This window comes from Hordeum vulgare, chromosome 5H, assembly GCF_904849725.1.
Source record: "Hordeum vulgare subsp. vulgare chromosome 5H, MorexV3_pseudomolecules_assembly, whole genome shotgun sequence".
NCBI lineage: Eukaryota > Viridiplantae > Streptophyta > Magnoliopsida > Poales > Poaceae > Hordeum > Hordeum vulgare.
The window spans coordinates 575,594,213-575,616,252 of record NC_058522.1 but is presented as its reverse complement, the minus strand read 5'-3'; positions in this window follow the sequence as shown (position 1 = coordinate 575,616,252).

The following is a 22,040-nucleotide window of genomic DNA, read 5'->3' as shown; positions in this document are numbered from 1 at the left end:
AGCTATCCAATGGAACCTAGAGAGAGCACTAGCTATATGCAATTTTCATGACTATGACATATCGTATTGCTATCCAATGGAACCTAGAGAGATCACTAGCTATATTCAATTTTCATAACCTTGGATCAAAGAACACCGCATAAAATTGTATCACTACAACTATGATTTCAATGGAACATATTGAACCAATCAGATTTTTCAGATTATGGAACACTATTCGAATCAAATTGTGTTCCCTTCAACTAATCAAAATTGTTTCACTACAACTATTTGAAGCGAACCAACAATGATTCCAATGGAACATATTAAACACTAGTTCATTCTAATACGATTTTTTCAGATTATGGAACAGTATTCCAATCAGATTGTGTTCCCCTTCAACTAATCAAAATTGTTTCACTACAACTATTTGAAGGGAACCAACTATGATTCCAATGGAACATATTAAACACTAGTTGATTCTAATACGATTTTTCAGATTATGGAACACTATTCCAATTAGATTGTGCTCCCCTTCAAGTAATCAAAATTGTTTCACTACAACTATTTGAAGGAAACCAACTATGATTCCAATGGAACATATTAAACACTAGTTGATTCTAATACGATTTTTCAGATTATGGAACACTATTCCAATTAGATTGTGCTCCCCTTCAACTAATCAAAATTGTTTCACTACAACTATTTGAAGGGAACCAACTATGATTGAAACAAATAAACTTACAATGTCATTATCTTGGATCAAAGAAAGCCTCAAAACTTACCTCGCCCATTGGAAGATCAAGACATGGCTTGCGAAGCATATTTGGATGACGGCAACACCGCGTTGATCGGCTGTGTACTCCAGATCAAGCCCGAAGAACTTCTCATGATCCGCTACGTGGTCAAACCATCGTTCCTTAAACCGTTGAAGAAAAAACGGCACCTCCCTGCTCAGGTTCGTGTACACGACACGGAGCTTGGTCGTGCCATCCGTGACCACCTCATGAAAGCTAGTTGGCATGGTGGAAAAAGAGAAGGGAAGAAGAGAGGAGAAGAACAGAGAGGGCAACGCGAGAGAGAAGAAGAACAGAGAAATGGCGACTGTACGCTTCGGTTCGTGCTTTTCATCGCCCGAAACGACGCGGGATGCAAACCGTTTGGGCCTTTATGTTGGAAATATGCCCTAGAGGTGGGTCATGTTGTTGAGCAACAGTGAACCTACGAGTTATGGAGAAAGCGATGGTGGGCCCGGGTTCCGACAAATGGCTGGAAGCCATGAAATCCGAGAGAGGATCCATGTATGAAACCAAAGTGTAGACTTTGGAAGAACTAATTGATGGTCATAGGACTATTGAGTAAAGATGGATCTTTAAAAGGAAGACAGACGATGATAGTGATAAGTCACTATTAAGAAAAGCTCGACTTGTCGCAAAGATGTTTCCGACAAGATCAAACAGTTGACTATGATGAGACTTTCTCACTCGTAGCGATGCTGAAAGTCTGTTAGAATTATGTTAGTAGTTGCTGCATTATTTATGAAATATTGCATGTAGGATGTCAAAACATTGTTTCCTCAACGGTTTCCTTGAGCAAACATTGTATGAGATACAACCATGAGGTTTTGTCGATCCTAAAGATACTAGCAAGTATGCAAGCTCCAGTGATCCTTCAATGGACTGGTGCAAGCATCTCGGAGTTGGAATATACACTTTGATGAGATGATCAAAGATTTTTGGGTTTGTACAAAGTTTATGAGAAACCTGTATTTCCAAAGAAGTGAGTGGGAGCACTATAGAATTTCTGATAGGTATATGTGGTTGACATATTGTGGATCAGAAGTAATGTAGAATTTCTGTAAAGCATACAAGGTTGTTTTTGAAAGAAGTTTTCAAAGGAGTACCTGGATTACGCTACTTGAACGTTGAGCATCAAAGATCTATGGAGATAGATTGAAAAGCACTTAACGGAAGTTTCAACAAGATGCATGCCTTGACAAGTTTTTGAAAGGAGTTCAAAATAGGTCAGCAAAGAAGGAGTTCTTGGTTGCGTTGTGAGGTGTGAATTTGAGTAAGACTCAAAGCCCGACCCCGGCAGAATAAAGAGAATAGACGAAGGTCGTCTTCTATGCCTTAGCCGTAGAATCTAAAGTATGCCATGCTGTGTACCGCACCTGATGTGTGCCTTGACTCAAAGTATGTTGAGAGGTACAGAGAGTGATCCATGATTGAATCACTAGCAGCGGTCAAAATTTATCCTTAGTAACTAATGGACTAAGGAATTTTTTTCTCGATTATGGAGGTGGTTAAAGAGTTCGTCGTAAAGGGTTACGTTGATGCAAGCTTTGACACTAATCCGAATAACTATGAGTAGTGAAACGGATTCGTATGGTAGAGTAGATATTTGGAGCATTTCCGAATAGCACGTAGTAGCAGCATCTATAAGATGGCATAAAGATTTGTAAAGAACACACGGATCTGAAAGTTTCAGAACCATTGACTAAAACCTCTCTCACAAGCAAGACGTGATCAGACCCCATAACTATATGGGTGTTGGATTCGTTGGAATCACATGGTGATGTGAACTAGATTATTGACTCTAGTGCAAGTGGGAGACTGTTGGAAATATGCCCTAGAGGCAATAATAAATTAGTTATTATTATATTTCTTTGTTCATGATAATCGTTTATTATCCATGCTATAATTGTATTGATTGGAAACACAATACTTGTGTGGATACATAGACAAAACACTGTCCCTAGTAAGCCTCTAGTTGACTAGCTCGTTGATCAAAGATGGTCAAGGTTTCCTGGCCATAGGCAAGTGTTGTCACTTGATAACGGGATCACATCATTAGGAGAATCATGTGATGGACTAGACCCAAACTAATAAGACGTAGCATGTTGATCGTGTCATTTTGTTGCTACTGTTTTCTGCGTGTCAAGTATTTATTCCTATGACCATGAGATCATATAACTCACTAACACCGGAGGAATGCTTTGTGTGTATCAAACGTCGCAACGTAACTGGGTGACTATAAAGATGCTCTACAGGTATCTCCGAAGGTGTTAGTTGAGTTAGTATGGATCAAGACTGGGATTTGTCACTCCGTGTGACGGAGAGGTATCTCGGGGCCCACTCAGTAATACAACATCACACACAAGCCTTGCAAGCAATGTAACTTAGTGTAAGTTACGGGATCTTGTATTACGGAACGAGTAAAGAGACTTGCCGGTAAACGAGATTGAAATAGGTATGCGGATACTGACGATCGAATCTCGGGCAAGTAACATACCGAAGGACAAAGGGAATGACATACGGGATTATACGAATCCTTGGCACTGAGGTTCAAACGATAAAGATCTTCGTAGAATATGTAGGATCCAATATGGGCATCCAGGTCCCGCTGTTGGATATTGACCGAGGAGTCTCTCGGGTCATGTCTACATAGTTCTCGAACCCGCAGGGTCTGCACACTTAAGGTTCGACGTTGTTTTATGCGTATTTGAGTTATATGGTTGGTTACCGAATGTTGTTCGGAGTCCCGGATGAGATCACGGACGTCAGGAGGGTTTCCGGAATAGTCCGGAAACGAAGATTGATATATAGGATGACCTCATTTGGTTACCGGAAGGTTTTCGTGCATTACCGGAAAAGTTTCGGGCTCATCGGTAGTGTACCGGGAGTGCCGGGAGGGGTGCCGGGGACCATCGGGAGGGGTGTCACGCCCCAAGGGGTCTCATGGGCTATGGGAAGAGATAAACCAGCCCCTAGTGGGCTGGAATAAGTTCCCACTAAGGCCCATAAGGTTTGAGAAGGAAAAAACACAAGGTGGAAAGAGTTTCCAAGTGGGAAGGTGGAATCCTACTCCAAGTAGGATTGGAGTAGGACTCCTCCACCTCCAATTTCGGCCAAACCTTTAGGTTTTGAGGCTGCCTCCTCCCCTCCCTCCCACCTATATATACGGAGGTTTTAGGGCTGATTTGAGACGACTTTTCTCACGGCTGCCCGACCACATACCTCCGTAGTTTTTCCTCTAGATCGCGTTTCTGCGGAGCTCGGGCGGAGCCCTGCTGAGACAAGATCATCACCAACCTCCGGAGCGCCGTCACGCTGCCGGAGAACTCTTCTACCTCTCCGTCTCTCTTGCTGGATCAAGAAGGCCGAGATCATCGTCGAGCTGTACGTGTGCTGAACGCGGAGGTGCCGTCCGTTCGGTACTAGATCGTGGGACTGATCGCGGGATTGTTCGCGGGGCGGATCGAGGGACGTGAGGACGTTCCACTACATCAACCGCGTTCACTAACGCTTCTGCTGTACGATCTACAAGGGTACGTAGATCACTCATCCCCTCTCGTAGATGGACATCACCATGATAGGTCTTCGTGCGCGTAGGAAAATTTTTGTTTCCCTTGCGACGTTCCCCAACAGTGGCATCATGAGCTAGGTTCATGCGTAGATGTCTTCTCGAGTAGAACACAAAAGTTTTTGTGGGCGGTGATGTGCGTTTTGCTGCCCTCCTTAGTCTTTTCTTGATTCCGCGGTATTGTTGGATTGAAGCGGCTTGGACCGACATTACTCGTACGCTTACGAGAGACTGGTTTCATCGTTACGAGTAACCCCCTTTGCTCAAAGATGACTGGCAAGTGACTGTTTCTCCAACTTTAGTTGAATCGGATTTGACCGAGGAGGTCCTTGGATGAGGTTAAATAGCAACTCATATATCTCCGTTGTGGTGTTTGCGTAAGTAAGATGCGATCCTACTAGATACCCTCGGTCACCACGTAAAACATGCAACAACAAAATTAGAGGACGTCTAACTTGTTTTTGCAGGGTATGATTGTGATGTGATATGGCCAACGATGTGATGTGATATATTGGATGTATGAGATGATCATGTTGTAATAGAAATATCGACTTGCACGTCGATGGTACGGCAACCGGCAGGAGCCATAGGGTTGTCTTTATACTAACATATGTGCTTGCAGATGCGTTTACTATTTTGCTAGGCTGTAGCTTTAGTAGTGATAGCATAAGTAGCACGACAACCACGATGGCAACACATTGATGGATGATCATGGTGTGGCGCCGGTGACAAGAAGATCGTGTCGGTGCTTTGGTGATGGAGATCAAGAAGCACGTGATGATGGCCATATCATGTCACTTATGAATTGCATGTGATGTTAATCCTTTTATGCACCTTATTTTGCTTAGAACGACGGTAGCATTATGAGGTGATCTCTCACTAAAATTTCAAGACGAAATTGTGTTCTCCCCGACTGTGCACCGTTGCGACAGTTCTTCGTTTCGAGACACCACGTGATGATCGGGTGTGATAGACTCAACGTTCACATACAACGGGTGCAAAACAGTTGCACACGCGGAACACTCGGGTTAAGCTTGACGAGCCTAGCATGTGCAGACATGGCCTCAGAACACATGAGACCGAAAGGTCGAGCATGAATCGTGTAGTTGATATGATTAGCATAGGGATGCTTACCACTGAAACTATTCTCGACTCACGTGATGATCGGACTTGAGATAGCGGATTTGGATCATGTACCACTCAAATGACTAGAGAGATGTACTTTTTGAGTGGGAGTTCTTAAGTAATATGATTAATTGAACTAATTGTCATGAACATAGTCTAATGGTCTTTGCGAATTACGATGTAACTTGCGCTATAGCTCTACTGTTTTTATATGTTCCTAGAGAAAATTTAGTTGAAAATTGATAGTAGCAACCTTTGCAGACTGAGTCTGTAAAACCGAGGATTGTCCTCGTTGCTACGCAGAAGGCTTATGTCCTTAATGCACCACTCGGTGTGCTGCACCTCGAGCGTCGTCTGTGGATGCTATGAACATCCGACATACACATTACTGATGACTACACGATAGTTCAGTGCAAGATACTTGATGGCTTAGAAGCAAGGCGCCGAAAACGTTGTAAAAACGTCACGGAACATAAGTGATGTTCCGAAGAGATGCAATTGTGATTTCATGCTTGTGCCCTTGTTAAGAGGTACTAGACCTCCAACAAGATTCTTTGACCACAAAGTAAAGGAGAAAAGCTCAATCGTTGAGCATGTGCTCAGATTGTCTGAATACGACAATCACTTGAATCAAGTGGGAGCTAATCTTCCAGATGAGATAGTGATGGTTCTCCAAAAGTCACTGCCACCAAGCTTTGAGAGCTTCGTGATGAACTATGACATATCAAGGATAGATACAATGATCCTTGAGCGATTCGCGACGTTTGACACTGCGAAAGTAGAAATCAAGAAGGAGCATCAATAGTTGATGGTTTGGAAAACCACTAAGTTTCAAGAAAGGCAAGGGCTAGAAGGGATACTTCGTGAAACGGCAAAGCAGTTGCTGCACTAATGAAGAGACCCAAGATTAAACCCAAACCCGAGACTAAGTGCTTCTGTAATGAGGGGAACAGTCACTGAGGCGGAAACAACTCTAGATACTTGGTAGATAAGAAGGCTGGCAAAAGTCGAAAGAAGTGTATTTGATATACATAATGTTGATGTGTACTTTACTGGTACTCCTAGTAGCATGAGGGTATTAGATACCGGTTCGGTTGCTAAGTGATTAGTAACACGAAATGAAAGCTACGACATAAACGGAGACTAGCTAAAGGCGAGGTGACGATACGTGTTGGAAGTGTTTCCAAGGTTGATATGATCAAACGTCGCACGCTCCCTCTACCATCGGGATTGGTGTTAAACCTAAATAATTGTTATTTGGTGCTTGCGTTAAGCATGAACATGATTGGATCGTGTTTATTGCAATACGATTATTCATTTAAGGAGAATAATGGTTACTCTATTTTCTTGAATATTCACCTTCAATGGTTTATTGAATCTTGATCGTAGTGTCACACATGTTCATGATATTGGTGCCAAAAGATACGAGTTAATGATGATAGTACCACTTACTTGTGGCACTGCCGCTTGAGTCATGTTAGTATAAATTGCATGAAGAGGCTCCATGCTGATGGATCTTTGTACTCACCTGATTTCAAATCACTAGTGACATGCAAATCATACCACATGAGCAAGGCCTTGTTTTCATTGAGATGAAATAAGATAGTAACTTGTTGGAAGTGATACATTTTGATGTATGCAGTCCAATGGGTGCTGAGGCACGCGGTGGATATCATTATGTTCTTACTTCACTGACGATTTGAGTAGATACTAGAGTATTTACTTAATGAATCACAGGTCTGAAATATTGAAAAGTTCAATTCTGTTTCAGAGTGAAGTTCGTCGTAACAAGAGGATAAACTGTCTACGATATGATCATAGAAATGAATATCTGAGTTACGAGTTTTGGTACGCAGTTAAGACAATGTGGAAGTTATTTCGCAGTTCATGCCACCTGGAACATCATAGTGTGATGATGTGTCTGAACATCATAGCCACGCACTATTTGGTATAATACATACTATGGTGTCTCTTATCGAATTACCACTATCGTTTATGGGTTATGCATTAGAGACAACCGCACTCACTTTAAATAGGGCACCGCGTATTTCCGTTGAGATGACACAGTATAGACTGAGGTTTAGAGAAATCTAAACTGTCGTTTCTTGAAAGTTTGGGGTTTCGACACTTATGTGAAAAAGTTTCAGTCTGATAAGCTCGAACCCAAAGCGGATAAATGCATCTTCATAGGATATCCAAAACAGTTGGGTACATCTCCTATCTCAGATCCGAAAGCAAAGTGTTTGTTTCTAGAAACGGATCCTTTCTCGAGGAAAGGTTTCTCTTGAAAGAATTGAGTGGGAGGGTAGTAGAACTTGATGAGGTCATTGAACCATCACTTCAACCAGTGTGTAGCAGGGCGCAGGAAGTTGTTCATGTGGCGCCTACACCAATTGAAGTGGAAGCTGATGATGATGATCATTGAGCTTCGAATCAAGTTACTACAAAACCTCGTAGGTCGACAAGGTCGCGTACTGCTGCAGAGTAGTGCGGTAACCCTGTCTTGGGGGTCATGTTGTTGAGCAACAGTGAACCTACGAGTTATGGAGAAAGCGATGGTGGGCCCGGGTTCCGACAAATGGCTGGAAGCCATGAAATCCGAGAGAGGATCCATGTATGAAACCAAAGTGTAGACTTTGGAAGAACTAATTGATGGTCATAGGACTATTGAGTAAAGATGGATCTTTAAAAGGAAGACAGACGATGATAGTGATAAGTCACTATTAAGAAAAGCTCGACTTGTCGCAAAGATGTTTCCGACAAGATCAAACAGTTGACTATGATGAGACTTTCTCACTCGTAGCGATGCTGAAAGTCTGTTAGAATTATGTTAGTAGTTGCTGCATTATTTATGAAATATTGCATGTAGGATGTCAAAACATTGTTTCCTCAACGGTTTCCTTGAGCAAACATTGTATGAGATACAACCATGAGGTTTTGTCGATCCTAAAGATACTAGCAAGTATGCAAGCTCCAGTGATCCTTCAATGGACTGGTGCAAGCATCTCGGAGTTGGAATATACACTTTGATGAGATGATCAAAGATTTTTGGGTTTGTACAAAGTTTATGAGAAACCTGTATTTCCAAAGAAGTGAGTGGGAGCACTATAGAATTTCTGATAGGTATATGTGGTTGACATATTGTGGATCAGAAGTAATGTAGAATTTCTGTAAAGCATACAAGGTTGTTTTTGAAAGAAGTTTTCAAAGGAGTACCTGGATTACGCTACTTGAACGTTGAGCATCAAAGATCTATGGAGATAGATTGAAAAGCACTTAACGGAAGTTTCAACAAGATGCATGCCTTGACAAGTTTTTGAAAGGAGTTCAAAATAGGTCAGCAAAGAAGGAGTTCTTGGTTGCGTTGTGAGGTGTGAATTTGAGTAAGACTCAAAGCCCGACCCCGGCAGAATAAAGAGAATAGACGAAGGTCGTCTTCTATGCCTTAGCCGTAGAATCTAAAGTATGCCATGCTGTGTACCGCACCTGATGTGTGCCTTGACTCAAAGTATGTTGAGAGGTACAGAGAGTGATCCATGATTGAATCACTAGCAGCGGTCAAAATTTATCCTTAGTAACTAATGGACTAAGGAATTTTTTTCTCGATTATGGAGGTGGTTAAAGAGTTCGTCGTAAAGGGTTACGTTGATGCAAGCTTTGACACTAATCCGAATAACTATGAGTAGTGAAACGGATTCGTATGGTAGAGTAGATATTTGGAGCATTTCCGAATAGCACGTAGTAGCAGCATCTATAAGATGGCATAAAGATTTGTAAAGAACACACGGATCTGAAAGTTTCAGAACCATTGACTAAAACCTCTCTCACAAGCAAGACGTGATCAGACCCCATAACTATATGGGTGTTGGATTCGTTGGAATCACATGGTGATGTGAACTAGATTATTGACTCTAGTGCAAGTGGGAGACTGTTGGAAATATGCCCTAGAGGCAATAATAAATTAGTTATTATTATATTTCTTTGTTCATGATAATCGTTTATTATCCATGCTATAATTGTATTGATTGGAAACACAATACTTGTGTGGATACATAGACAAAACACTGTCCCTAGTAAGCCTCTAGTTGACTAGCTCGTTGATCAAAGATGGTCAAGGTTTCCTGGCCATAGGCAAGTGTTGTCACTTGATAACGGGATCACATCATTAGGAGAATCATGTGATGGACTAGACCCAAACTAATAAGACGTAGCATGTTGATCGTGTCATTTTGTTGCTACTGTTTTCTGCGTGTCAAGTATTTATTCCTATGACCATGAGATCATATAACTCACTAACACCGGAGGAATGCTTTGTGTGTATCAAACGTCGCAACGTAACTGGGTGACTATAAAGATGCTCTACAGGTATCTCCGAAGGTGTTAGTTGAGTTAGTATGGATCAAGACTGGGATTTGTCACTCCGTGTGACGGAGAGGTATCTCGGGGCCCACTCAGTAATACAACATCACACACAAGCCTTGCAAGCAATGTAACTTAGTGTAAGTTACGGGATCTTGTATTACGGAACGAGTAAAGAGACTTGCCGGTAAACGAGATTGAAATAGGTATGCGGATACTGACGATCGAATCTCGGGCAAGTAACATACCGAAGGACAAAGGGAATGACATACGGGATTATACGAATCCTTGGCACTGAGGTTCAAACGATAAAGATCTTCGTAGAATATGTAGGATCCAATATGGGCATCCAGGTCCCGCTGTTGGATATTGACCGAGGAGTCTCTCGGGTCATGTCTACATAGTTCTCGAACCCGCAGGGTCTGCACACTTAAGGTTCGACGTTGTTTTATGCGTATTTGAGTTATATGGTTGGTTACCGAATGTTGTTCGGAGTCCCGGATGAGATCACGGACGTCAGGAGGGTTTCCGGAATAGTCCGGAAACGAAGATTGATATATAGGATGACCTCATTTGGTTACCGGAAGGTTTTCGTGCATTACCGGAAAAGTTTCGGGCTCATCGGTAGTGTACCGGGAGTGCCGGGAGGGGTGCCGGGGACCATCGGGAGGGGTGTCACGCCCCAAGGGGTCTCATGGGCTATGGGAAGAGATAAACCAGCCCCTAGTGGGCTGGAATAAGTTCCCACTAAGGCCCATAAGGTTTGAGAAGGAAAAAACACAAGGTGGAAAGAGTTTCCAAGTGGGAAGGTGGAATCCTACTCCAAGTAGGATTGGAGTAGGACTCCTCCACCTCCAATTTCGGCCAAACCTTTAGGTTTTGAGGCTGCCTCCTCCCCTCCCTCCCACCTATATATACGGAGGTTTTAGGGCTGATTTGAGACGACTTTTCTCACGGCTGCCCGACCACATACCTCCGTAGTTTTTCCTCTAGATCGCGTTTCTGCGGAGCTCGGGCGGAGCCCTGCTGAGACAAGATCATCACCAACCTCCGGAGCGCCGTCACGCTGCCGGAGAACTCTTCTACCTCTCCGTCTCTCTTGCTGGATCAAGAAGGCCGAGATCATCGTCGAGCTGTACGTGTGATGAACGCGGAGGTGCCGTCCGTTCGGTACTAGATCGTGGGACTGATCGCGGGATTGTTCGCGGGGCGGATCGAGGGACGTGAGGACGTTCCACTACATCAACCGCGTTCACTAACGCTTCTGCTGTACGATCTACAAGGGTACGTAGATCACTCATCCCCTCTCGTAGATGGACATCACCATGATAGGTCTTCGTGCGCGTAGGAAAATTTTTGTTTCCCTTGCGACGTTCCCCAACACTTTAATCCCGGGTTGAGCCACCAACCGGGACTAAAGAGGTATACCAAACGGTTGCCACCACTACGGTAGGCCACGTGTTAGGCTTTTAGTCCCGGGTTGAGCCACCAACCGGGACTAAAGAGGTATACCAACCGTCGCCACAACCACGGTAGGCCACGTGTTAGGCCTTTAGTCTCGGGTTGAGCCACCAACCGGGACTAAAGGGGGATACGAACGGTTGCCACCACCACTGCCCGCCGCGTAGCCCTTTAGTCCTGGTTTGGGACACGAACCGGGACTAAAGGCTCCTTACGGGCCGGGACTAAAGCCTCGAGGGAGGCATTGAGAATTGGGGCGACGTGGCCGGGCCTTTAGTCCCGGCCCAGAGGCAGGCCGGGACTAAATGGTCCAGGCCAAAGGCCCGTTTTCTACTAGTGAACCGGTGCAGCAGACCTAAAGAGCATATCACATGCACACGTTTTAGAAGCCGCGATCATCTTCGTACCACTGATCCATCTTCAGGAAAGAGATCCGCATCATCCTTGCAAGTCCGTACACCCATCAGCGCCACCACGGCGGCCAACGGCGCCACCACCCTGTGCTCATCCGTCTAGACACCAACACTCTGAAAGAACTGTTGTGCGTAGCATCTACCAACTAGGCATGACTTAGCGTAGCACATGTTAGACATGCATGACTTGACAGCTCACCACAACTCCATGCAAGACGAAGTCGCTCCACCTCCTGCCTCTGTCATCCATCGTTGCTCCACAAACGATGTTACCAAGAGAAAAACGGCATCGGAGTACCGCCATCGTCCGATCTGGAAGACCAGATCCTAGGGTTTCCCCCGAAGAAATGCCCACCACCACCAGTCGTCGATGATCCACATAGTGCCCACCATCACACAACCCTCAAGGTGATGCCTTCAGAAAGGTCATGACGTCAAGGCCGCCGCCACCGCCCACCGGAATTAGGGTTTTCGCCCGACGGCGGGTAGCAGGAAAGTAGAGGAGAAGACATAGACCGATTTCTCCAAGAAGAAAAGCGGCGCTCTTGAGCCCCGTCGTCGGTGCAGCCGAACGTGGCCGACCAAGAGTTTCCCACAATCTGGATCTTCTTTACCAGCTTCACCCGCAGCCATAGGCCAAGGTCCCGGCAAGCCTGGCCGCCAGGAACCTCCACCCACGCGCCCTATGGTCGCGTCCAAGTGCCGTGTCGGGACCACACTGACAACTAACGCCACCACAATGAGTTGCCCCACCGCGAAGACCAACCAGGAGCAACAGGGAGCCAGCGAAGGATGACCCAGCCCAGGCCAGCCACATCCACCAGGGAGCAGCCCCGCGCCACCCGTGTCGCCAACGACCAGATCTGACCACGCCAGATCGGGGCCACGGACACCACGGGCACACCCCATGCAGCCATCCACGCAGTCACTAGGGCGCCACATCAGCCGTGGAGCATGCACAGGAGTCTGCCGTCGCCGCCCGAGCCTACGACGTCGTGCTCCGTCACCAACGCCTGCCACCCGTCGAGAGGATCGCTCGCGCCGTTTACGTCAACAGAGGGGAGAGGAAGTCCCGGCGCCGTCGACGACAGCTGGGCTTTGCTCGGCGGCGCGCCCCAGCGGTGACGAGAAGGAGAGGAGGGAGGGGGGCGCCAGGGCCGACGGCGCTAGGGTTCCCCCTCGGCCGACACGGGAGCAATGCGAGGGGGGCGCCAGGGCCGACGGCGCTAGGGTTCCCTCTCGGTCGACACGGGAGCAACGCGAGGGGGGCTACTATTCACATTTGAATGTGTGTTTTTTAAATCTTCAAATGTACATCAAATTTCGAGCTGATTTTTTTTGAGTTGTAGACATAATTTCATTTTTTAGTATCTAAATATACATCTCATCTAAATGTGAGATCTCATACAAGTCTTCCGCCTCATATGCTCGGGTGTTATCGGCTGGTTGTCAGTGTGAATGGGCTCGATATTCGTTTGGAATTGGTGGTTCTCTTTTGGTCCCCCTTCCAGCTTTTTTGGTGTTCGTGCTCTGCTTGTAGTTTGGGACACTTCTAATAGACGTCTGTTACAAAAGGTGCATATATACAGGTATGAGGGACACATGTAAAGACGATCACACCACTTGGCCGCTATAACCACCTAATTACATATGTGAACTACTCCATCCGCTCCTAAATATAAGTCTTTCTAGAGATTTCACTAATAGACTATATATACGGATGTATATAGACATCTTTTAGAGTATAGATTCACTCATTTTGTTCCGGATGTAGACCTCTAGTGAAATATCTTAAAAGACTTATATTTAGAAACGGAGGGAGTATAACTCTGAGCTCATTTTTGACACAAGATCAACAAATGTGCAGAGTCAAGACTAATCTGAAATGCTCAGCGACCAGGAAACGAGGAGGAATGTTAAGTGACAGGACATGGAGCAAACAAATTGTTTCTTACAACTTATAAGAAGTATGAAAAATTATTAGGCCTGAGATAAGTCATCTCTATTCATGAAAAAATTATCTCGGGTGAGAACATGTCATCTCTAATCTGCTTAATGACCACTTCTTGCTCCTCCTTATGTGGAAATCTTGAAGGACGAGGTGCCTTAAGGGCGTCACAGTCATCACACTGCTCCTAGTAGTATTAGGATTCCTAGTCCTAGTCTATTTTCATAGTCCCTTGTGGACGTGTATAAAAGACACCCTAGGGGTGTTGATTGTAACACGAGAAAAACAAAAAGCAATACAAAGCAAAGGCTGGACACGGGCCTTTAGCCATCAAATCCATCGATCAGTTTTATTCGTGTCGCTAGTTACGCAAATTCCGTCAAGTAGCCGTCCGAAGCAAGAATCGCGTAGTCACGCCTGTACAGGTGCATACGCATGTTCAAAAGCCAACATCACACTGCTCCTCGTCTTTCAGAATTATCTTTTGCAGGTTGGGAGATCGCTCCAACATGGATCTTATAAACGTAAACTTCTGTTCTAGCGATTTAAATCCAATGAATTCTAGCTCTTTCAGAAGCTTGTTCTCAGAGCTGCTATCCAAGTGCATTTCCCAGTGAGGGCTCCTTCTGTCAATGTAGGAAGCGGGTCTGGCCTCGCCGCTATCGCATGTATGTTCCCATACCTGTATTTGTGTCAAAAAATCATTATAACTGTCATAGGAATTAAGTTTTAAATAATTTTCCGCTAAAATTTGTAATAAACTAAAGCTCCAAGTGTGGGCAAGAAAAGAAACACAGACAAAGACATGACCTCAATATGTAACATTTCCATGGATGGTGCTGCTGCAAGAAAGGCCATTGTCCATAAAATGTCAAACTCAACAAATATACCATGTACATACAGCTTCCTTAGCTTGCTGAATGCGGTGCGGAGTTCCTCCATTTCAGGTTGCAACCAAAGCTGATCACAACATTAAATATACAAACAAAACAAGAATTGATAGTTTGCAAGTACAAAAATGAGATCATCAAAGAATTTACAGCTATGTATGTTCTCTATCATATGTAACACATCCATGATATAACTTTCATATATGTGACAACATGACGAAACCAAATAAAGTAGTAGTAGTACTTACGGTTTCACCTTGGAAATCCAATGTGAGAGTATGTATGCTTGTTACTCCATGTAGAAGCTCACTTAATTTAAATATGTGTTCCTCACAAACTGAACCACATGTGAGTTCTAACTCCCCAAGAGATGGGACAAAACCAAAGGTCAATGGGGCATACCGATATACCCAATAATCACAAAAGAACTTCTCCAATTTCAGGAGGCACACAAGGTCAACTCTCAAAAAGCGACACTTTTCAATTTCTAGAACACAGAGTTTTGAGTCTGGTGCATCAATCTTAAAGATAGAGTAGGAACCAGTATCGCAATGATAAAGGGTTAGATGCTTCAGTTGCTTGCAGGAGTCGAATAGCACATGGTGCATGTCCAATTTGTCAAAGCCTACATTTTTTAGAAAGATCTTTGTGAGGCAGTGGAGCACACAAGGGTAGGCGGTGAAAAAACCATCTATGTCTTGAGCTCGCTGTTGCATCTCTTCGTCGCTATGGTCGTTAGTCCATGTCTCATCAAGAATGCCAAGATTCAAATCTTTCAACAAACCACTGTTAATTGCATCACCTATGAGTGGGCCAGCTTCGTGAAGGAAAGTGTTGATCAAATAGAGGTTAAGATGCAGACTTGAGATAGTGAATTCTCTCTGTTGTTTATTCAAGAAACTCCTGGTTGCTTTGGTCAAAGAGGCCATGGCTTGCTCCATATCATTTTCATCAATAGGGTCAGCGCACGGAGCGGATAGGAAATCCTGGACATCGATGCTGAGTTCAGGCAGCAACCAAGGCAGATGCCTCCACCGTGTAGAGAGCACACTTGTACTTGTAGCCACAAGTGAACTGACTCTCCCCAAGATGGAAAGTAAAATATCATCAGTGAGAGTGCTGAGCCTATCTTCGACGTCCAGTTGCTGCAACATAAATCAAGCATCCATTATTTAGCTGCCACACATAGTAACTTTATTCAGAAATACCAAACAGAGAATATTTACACATGGTGATTATCTCTACTACTACGGCATACCAACTCTGAAACTTTGAACTCCAAGATGGAACTAAAACTCCGGCTCTTGATTAGTATCAAACATTCGATCTCACGGCTAAATTTGCATCTACAGTGCCATCTAAAGTAAGCAATGTGCATCTTTTGTGTATGGTTCAACTTCTGACAACAGAAAGATGTAAACTGGAGTTTAATGTTGCCAGGGAAAAAAGAGACATCTCATTAGATCGGCATATGTTATTCTCATCATTGCCAATGAAAAGTACGTCCAGATTCATAATTTTGCGTGTTAGGGGGGCGGGGGAGCAAAGACAAAACGAAGTCACTGCAGCATGCATGGTGAAACTTTGAAACCAAATCTGGTCATATATTTTGGCTCTGTTTATTCAGTTCACTCCGACACAAGCACGGAAATTATTGGTATAATACGATAGACAAACAACTTAACAAAAATAAACGATTCAACGAGCTATAATAACTGTTACGAGTTATACAGCTCTTGGCATTGTGCCTACAGGGGAATTTTAAGAAGAAAACTGGAACAAGAAGAGAGGGAACTTACTTGGATATGGGAACTGTTGTTGAAATCTTATTCACCTCCATGGAGTGTGAGGTCTAGGCAATGTATAGGAAGCTGAAAAACCTAGGGGGATTTGGACGAATTCTTTCAGGCGAGCGTGGAGGCCAATCCCCGTCCTTATCGTGCCACTATTTATAATAATAACTTAGCGCTGCACCCGGAGCAGCAAAGCCCCCTCCCAGACTGGCCGTAAAAATTTGAATTTCGGCCGTAAAAATCAAATTTCGGCCGAATTTCGGCCTGGGGCGAGAAATATCTATCCGCCGAAAAGAATCATTTTTGGTCAAATTTTGGTCAAATTTCAGTCAAATGCTGGTCAAATTTTAGTCAAATTTCAACCGAAATTTTTGAAAATGACCGAAATTCGGCCATCTCGGCCTGTGGCGAGAAAAAATACAAAACGAAAATCAAATCACTGCTCCCAGTCGGAAACTGCAGCTAGCAACACGAGCTCGCCGATTATTATTTACTATTCGAAAAGAATGATAAAGTTATCCATGTACCGGAGCTAGTGAAACCGAGTTGGCTTGCACTCCGGAGGTGGAATCCTCTACTTGTGATGCTGCTGCGATCGATCCGTCCGGTCATATAAATAGATTGATAAGGAAAGAAGAAAGAAGGAAGGTGTGGCGGACGGACAGAGAACCTGAAATTCAAGTCAGATTCAAATTCAGGGTCGAATCCGGCTTGGACTGGAACGTGCAGCGTGAAATCCAGGGCCCTCCCGCGGAAATTTAAAGATCTGGCACGGTACTGACCCGGGCGCCTGCGCCAAAGGACCCTGAAATTCATTCAAATTCATCCCCCGCGTTATAGAGAGAGAGAGAGAGATAGAGATAGATGCAAACAAACGAAACCGAATCCGGAATGGATTGAACGTACGTTAACGGAGGAGGAGGGGCTTGCTTTACGGAAAAAAAAAGAGGGCGGGGACTGAGGTCTGGGCTCTCAACTCTGACAACGGACGGACGGACGAACCCTAGCCAGATTTTTGTTTTCTCTAGCGCCACTGATTGATACTCCCTCCGTTTCAAAATAAGTGTCTTAAGCTTAGTACAAAATTATACTAGACCTAGTATAAAGTTGAGACAGTTATTTTGGGACGAAAGGAATATATACGAATTGCGTGCCTACTGGGCCAGCGTTGGGCCGATACTTTCTTTTTAAAATCGAATCGAATTCTAAGGAGTAGAACAGAGCAGCGTAGAGTGAGGCGGCGACGACGACACGGCTACAACATAGACGGAGGCACAGTGATTTATCTGTTTTGTGTGTGTGTATACAGACTTACAGAGTAATAATTGATAAATTTCGACCAACCAACGCGTAAAGAATCATGAGGTTCTATCAGCGGCCGGCAGATCGAGCCGCGTCGTGCTGCCGCCTCGTCTCTGCTCTGCTCCCGTCGAAAAAAAAGAAAAGGAAAAACAGTGCGCCAATGTTGAGGATCTGATGATCTCGATCGCCGAAGTAGCGAGTGGCATCCACCCCGGCCGCCGAGCGTGGCGACGACGTGGTCCATTCGATGGCGTGCGTCACGAAACAGCAAGATGTGTCCTCCTGTTCGCTTCCGATTTGTCAAGGCTTTTTTTAGGGAAACTTTTTATTTTTCTTGAGAATCACGATTCGCGATGAGGCCACGAGTTGTCGCGCAATGGGCCGGGCCCAATAGCGCTCCCAGGGCTACTGTTCGTTGAGGAAAAAAATATGTGAGTCCGTTTCCTAGAAAAACCGGTTTTAAAAACCTTTTGTTTTGGCACGTGCCAGGCGACATCCGACTGCAAAGAACGAAAATAACATCCGCGTCCTCAACCGTCGGATGTGAAATGCCTGACCATCTGATCTCTGCATGAACCGCAACACCTGACGTGTCTATGGCCCGCTCATCCTTGCTCTAGAACTGCTCCTAGCAAGCAAGTCGTCCGCCGCATGGCTTCGCCGACCACCGTTGCTACCAGCCCCTTGTCGCAACAACCATTGTTGCTGCAGCCGGCTTTGCCGCCGATCGCAGCAACAGTCGGTGTTGCTAGCCCGGAGGCCTGTATGGAGAATAGAAGATCATTTTGGGGTGCAAGCCAAGATAATGGTTCCATGAGACCGGTTAGGAGCAATGTAAACCCTAGCCCTCATCGCCGCTGCTCAGGGGCGGGCGCAATAGCTATATGGACCCCTTTCTTTATGTTACTGCCAGCTCTTTCCCGGACTAAGCTAGAATTCTTTATTAGAACGTCGGCAACTCGGCCCAAAAAACTAGGGCTTCGTGAATATGAATAAATCTTTTTGCTCATACATCTTAAAGTTCATAGAATGAAAAGAAGTTTATTGGAGTCCCTTATCCTCATTACGCCTAGCATTAATGGGCTGGATATTTACCTATCATTCAGGAATTTGTAGCGATTTATCAAAGGGTAGGGCCTTATCCATCGATCATGCCCTACTTGGTCGATGAAGCGCTTCGTTCCTATCTGGACCATATTTCACGCAATTGATTCTTTCACTGTTCTCCAAGCATATTATCAAGATATACTGCTCAAATTTTGAATAGACTAAAGGACATATCCAAACAGTCGAATGAAGCTCTTTCACGACTCTCAACAATCGGATGCGATGTTTGGGTTATTTACATGCATGTCCTCCCCCAAGGAAAGTGCCTTTCTACATGCATGGGCTTCGAGCATAGTTGGGTCAGTGACTCCATCCAACACCAAAGTCGATGCTTCGAGGAATATGCCACCCCCATCCTGACACACAACGCCCACTGCACCATCGGCATTTAGTTTCACCTTCCCTTGCTCCGGTTTCACCCACTTCGTTGCTGGAGGGGGGCGAACTTGTCAGTCTCCGTTAGTCATAAGCATTGCTTGGCACATCTCGATCTCTTCAAGGTAACGTTTTATGAAGAGAGGGCTTTGGAACTCTACTTCACGAATGGCGCAGTGCCGTGCACACCAGATGGCCCATAGGTTCCCTAGCACCTTGACAAATACTCCCTCCGTCCCAAAATAACTGTCTCAACATTGTACTAGCTCTAGTACAAAATTATACAAAGGTCAAGACACTTATTTTGAGACGGAGGGAGTATGATCTTCAGCAAGAGTTCCGCTCAAACCAAAAAACCATATATAGTCTGACGTGCGGGGTCTTGTCACCGGCAAGTGAAATGGCGACATCGTCATCTCGAAGCGCCACACACTGTTTGCCAAGTTACAATCCAATAAGGCATGCCTTCATGAATCCGATGTAGCGTCACAGATAGGGCTTATCGCCGTGTCACTCATCTAACGTCTCTCCATGTCTTCACCTGTAGGCAAGGACGCACGGGCGAGTCGCCAGACAGAAATTCGCAGCTTCGCGTGTACTTTAAGCCGACGACCATTTTGCTCCTTCTGCTCCGAGGTTGATGAACATCCACCAAGTCTAGATCATAAAGTGCCCGAACACACCATGTCATGTTGCAATGAAGGAATGAGTGCTGCTACGAGTCAGGTGCGCCGCACATACCGCATCTAGTAGTAGTAGTTGACATGCTTCAGTGATGAAGCCAATCGGCAGTAGGTATGGACTGTCGGGCAAGTCTCCACATAAATTTCTGATTTTTGAAAACACCTCAACATTCCAGATTGTAGTCCAAGAGTTTTGCTCAGCTTCAGAGTTTGACGAGTCCGACCTTTCTTCTAGCCACACCTCACGCCAAAGCTTAGTGGCCACCAACATTCGGTAGGAAGAACGAATGGAGAATATCCCGTTTCTCATGTACCCATCCCCCATCGATCTGCTTGGGGCACAATGGAATTGATAGAATGGCATCTGTGTTTGTTCGCAGGCAAGAAAGCTTCAGCAATTCACCCTTTGTTTCAATGCTTGAGCTAAGGCCCTGTTTGAAACCACTCAGATTATAATAAGTCAGTTCTTATAATCTATACCATCTCCAAACAAAAGAGATTATGTTGTAGATTATAAAAACTAGATGAACAGATTATTAAAAACTCACAATCTACTCTACTCCAGATAAAAGCAGATTATGGATTGATAATAAACCATTATCCTTGTAAAGTTTGAGGTAATTACTAATTTCTGCCACACCCACCCTTCCCTTTTTTTTGATAACGTGTGAGACGTTTACTGTGCTGGCCCAGTAGCACTACGTAACTGGACACAGCAGACTGTTTTAGTAAGCTTCTGGAACCTTCCACCCTATTTGGGGAGGTTCTAGAAGGGGTTTTTCTTTACTCTATTTTGGTTCTGTTTTCCTTCTTTGTGTTTTCTGTTTTCTTTTCATTTTTCCTTTTCAGTTTTTTTCTATATTTGTTTCTTTTTAAAATTACACATACAATTTTTTGATTCAGAATTATATCTTTTAAATTCCTGAACAATTTTAAAATTCACAAAGTTTTTACATGTACCGATTACGGACAGTTGTGGTACTCGCCCGTCTCCTAGATTTATATATGGTGCTTCCCATAAAGGACATTTGTATTTCCTTTATTTCAGAAAGCAATTTTAAGGGAATTAACACAGTTTATGAAAGATTAGCAGAACCAGATGACATAGCATGTTAATGGGGTCAGATGTACTGCAAAAAAGCCAAACCTCACACTTGGTAGCGTTAAACAGACTTATCTTAGAAACAGAGCATACAACTATTTCTTACAACTTATAAGGTTAAGTACGGGAAATTATTTGACGCCTGTTCTTATTCGTAAAAAAATATCTCTGACAAGAACATGCCATCCCTAATCCGCTTAACCACCATTTCTTGCTCCTCTTTCCTGTTGGGAAATTTCAAAGGACGAGATGCCTTAAGGGCATCACAGGAACTACAATGCTCATCTCCCCTCAGAACTATCTTATGCAGGTTGGGACATCGCTCCAACATTGATCTTATAAACGTAAACTGGTGTTCTAGTGATTTAAATCCAGCGAATTCTAGCTCTTTCAGAAGCTTGTTCTCGGAGCTACTGTCCAAGTGCCTTTCCCTCCGAGGAGTACTTCTGGTAAGGTAGGAAGCGGGTCTGGCCTCACCCACATCGCACACATGTTCCCATACCTGCATTTGTGTGACCGATTCATTACATATGTCACTGGAATCAAGTTTTGAACAGTTTTGCACTAATTTGTGAAAAACTAAAGCTCCAAATGTGGACAAGAAAAGAAATACAGACAAAGACATTACCTCAATGTGCAACATTTCGACAGATGGTGCTGCTACAAGAAAGGTTGTTGTCCATAAAATGTCAAATTCGACAAATATACCACGTACGAACAGCTTCCTTAGCTTGCGGAATGCGGTGCAGAGTTCCTCCATTTTAGGTTGCAACCAAAGCTGATCACAACATTAAATAAATATATAAACAAACAAAATAACAATGAATAGTTTGCAAGGACATCAATGAGATTATTAAGGAATAAACACATCCATGATATAACTTTCATAAATGTTGTGACATGACAAATACCAAATGATGTACTCCCTTCGATCCATGATAAGTGCCACAGTTTTGAAATAAGGTTGAACTATTCTTAGTTCAAAAATGCGACACTTATATTGGATCGGAGGGAGTACCATTTAGCAAAACTAAAATAGCACTGCCGTTTTCTCCTTGAAATCCAATGTGACGGGCATACGGATTACCAAAAAATGCATAGTTAGCGAAAATGAAGTAGTACTTACGTTTTCCCCTTG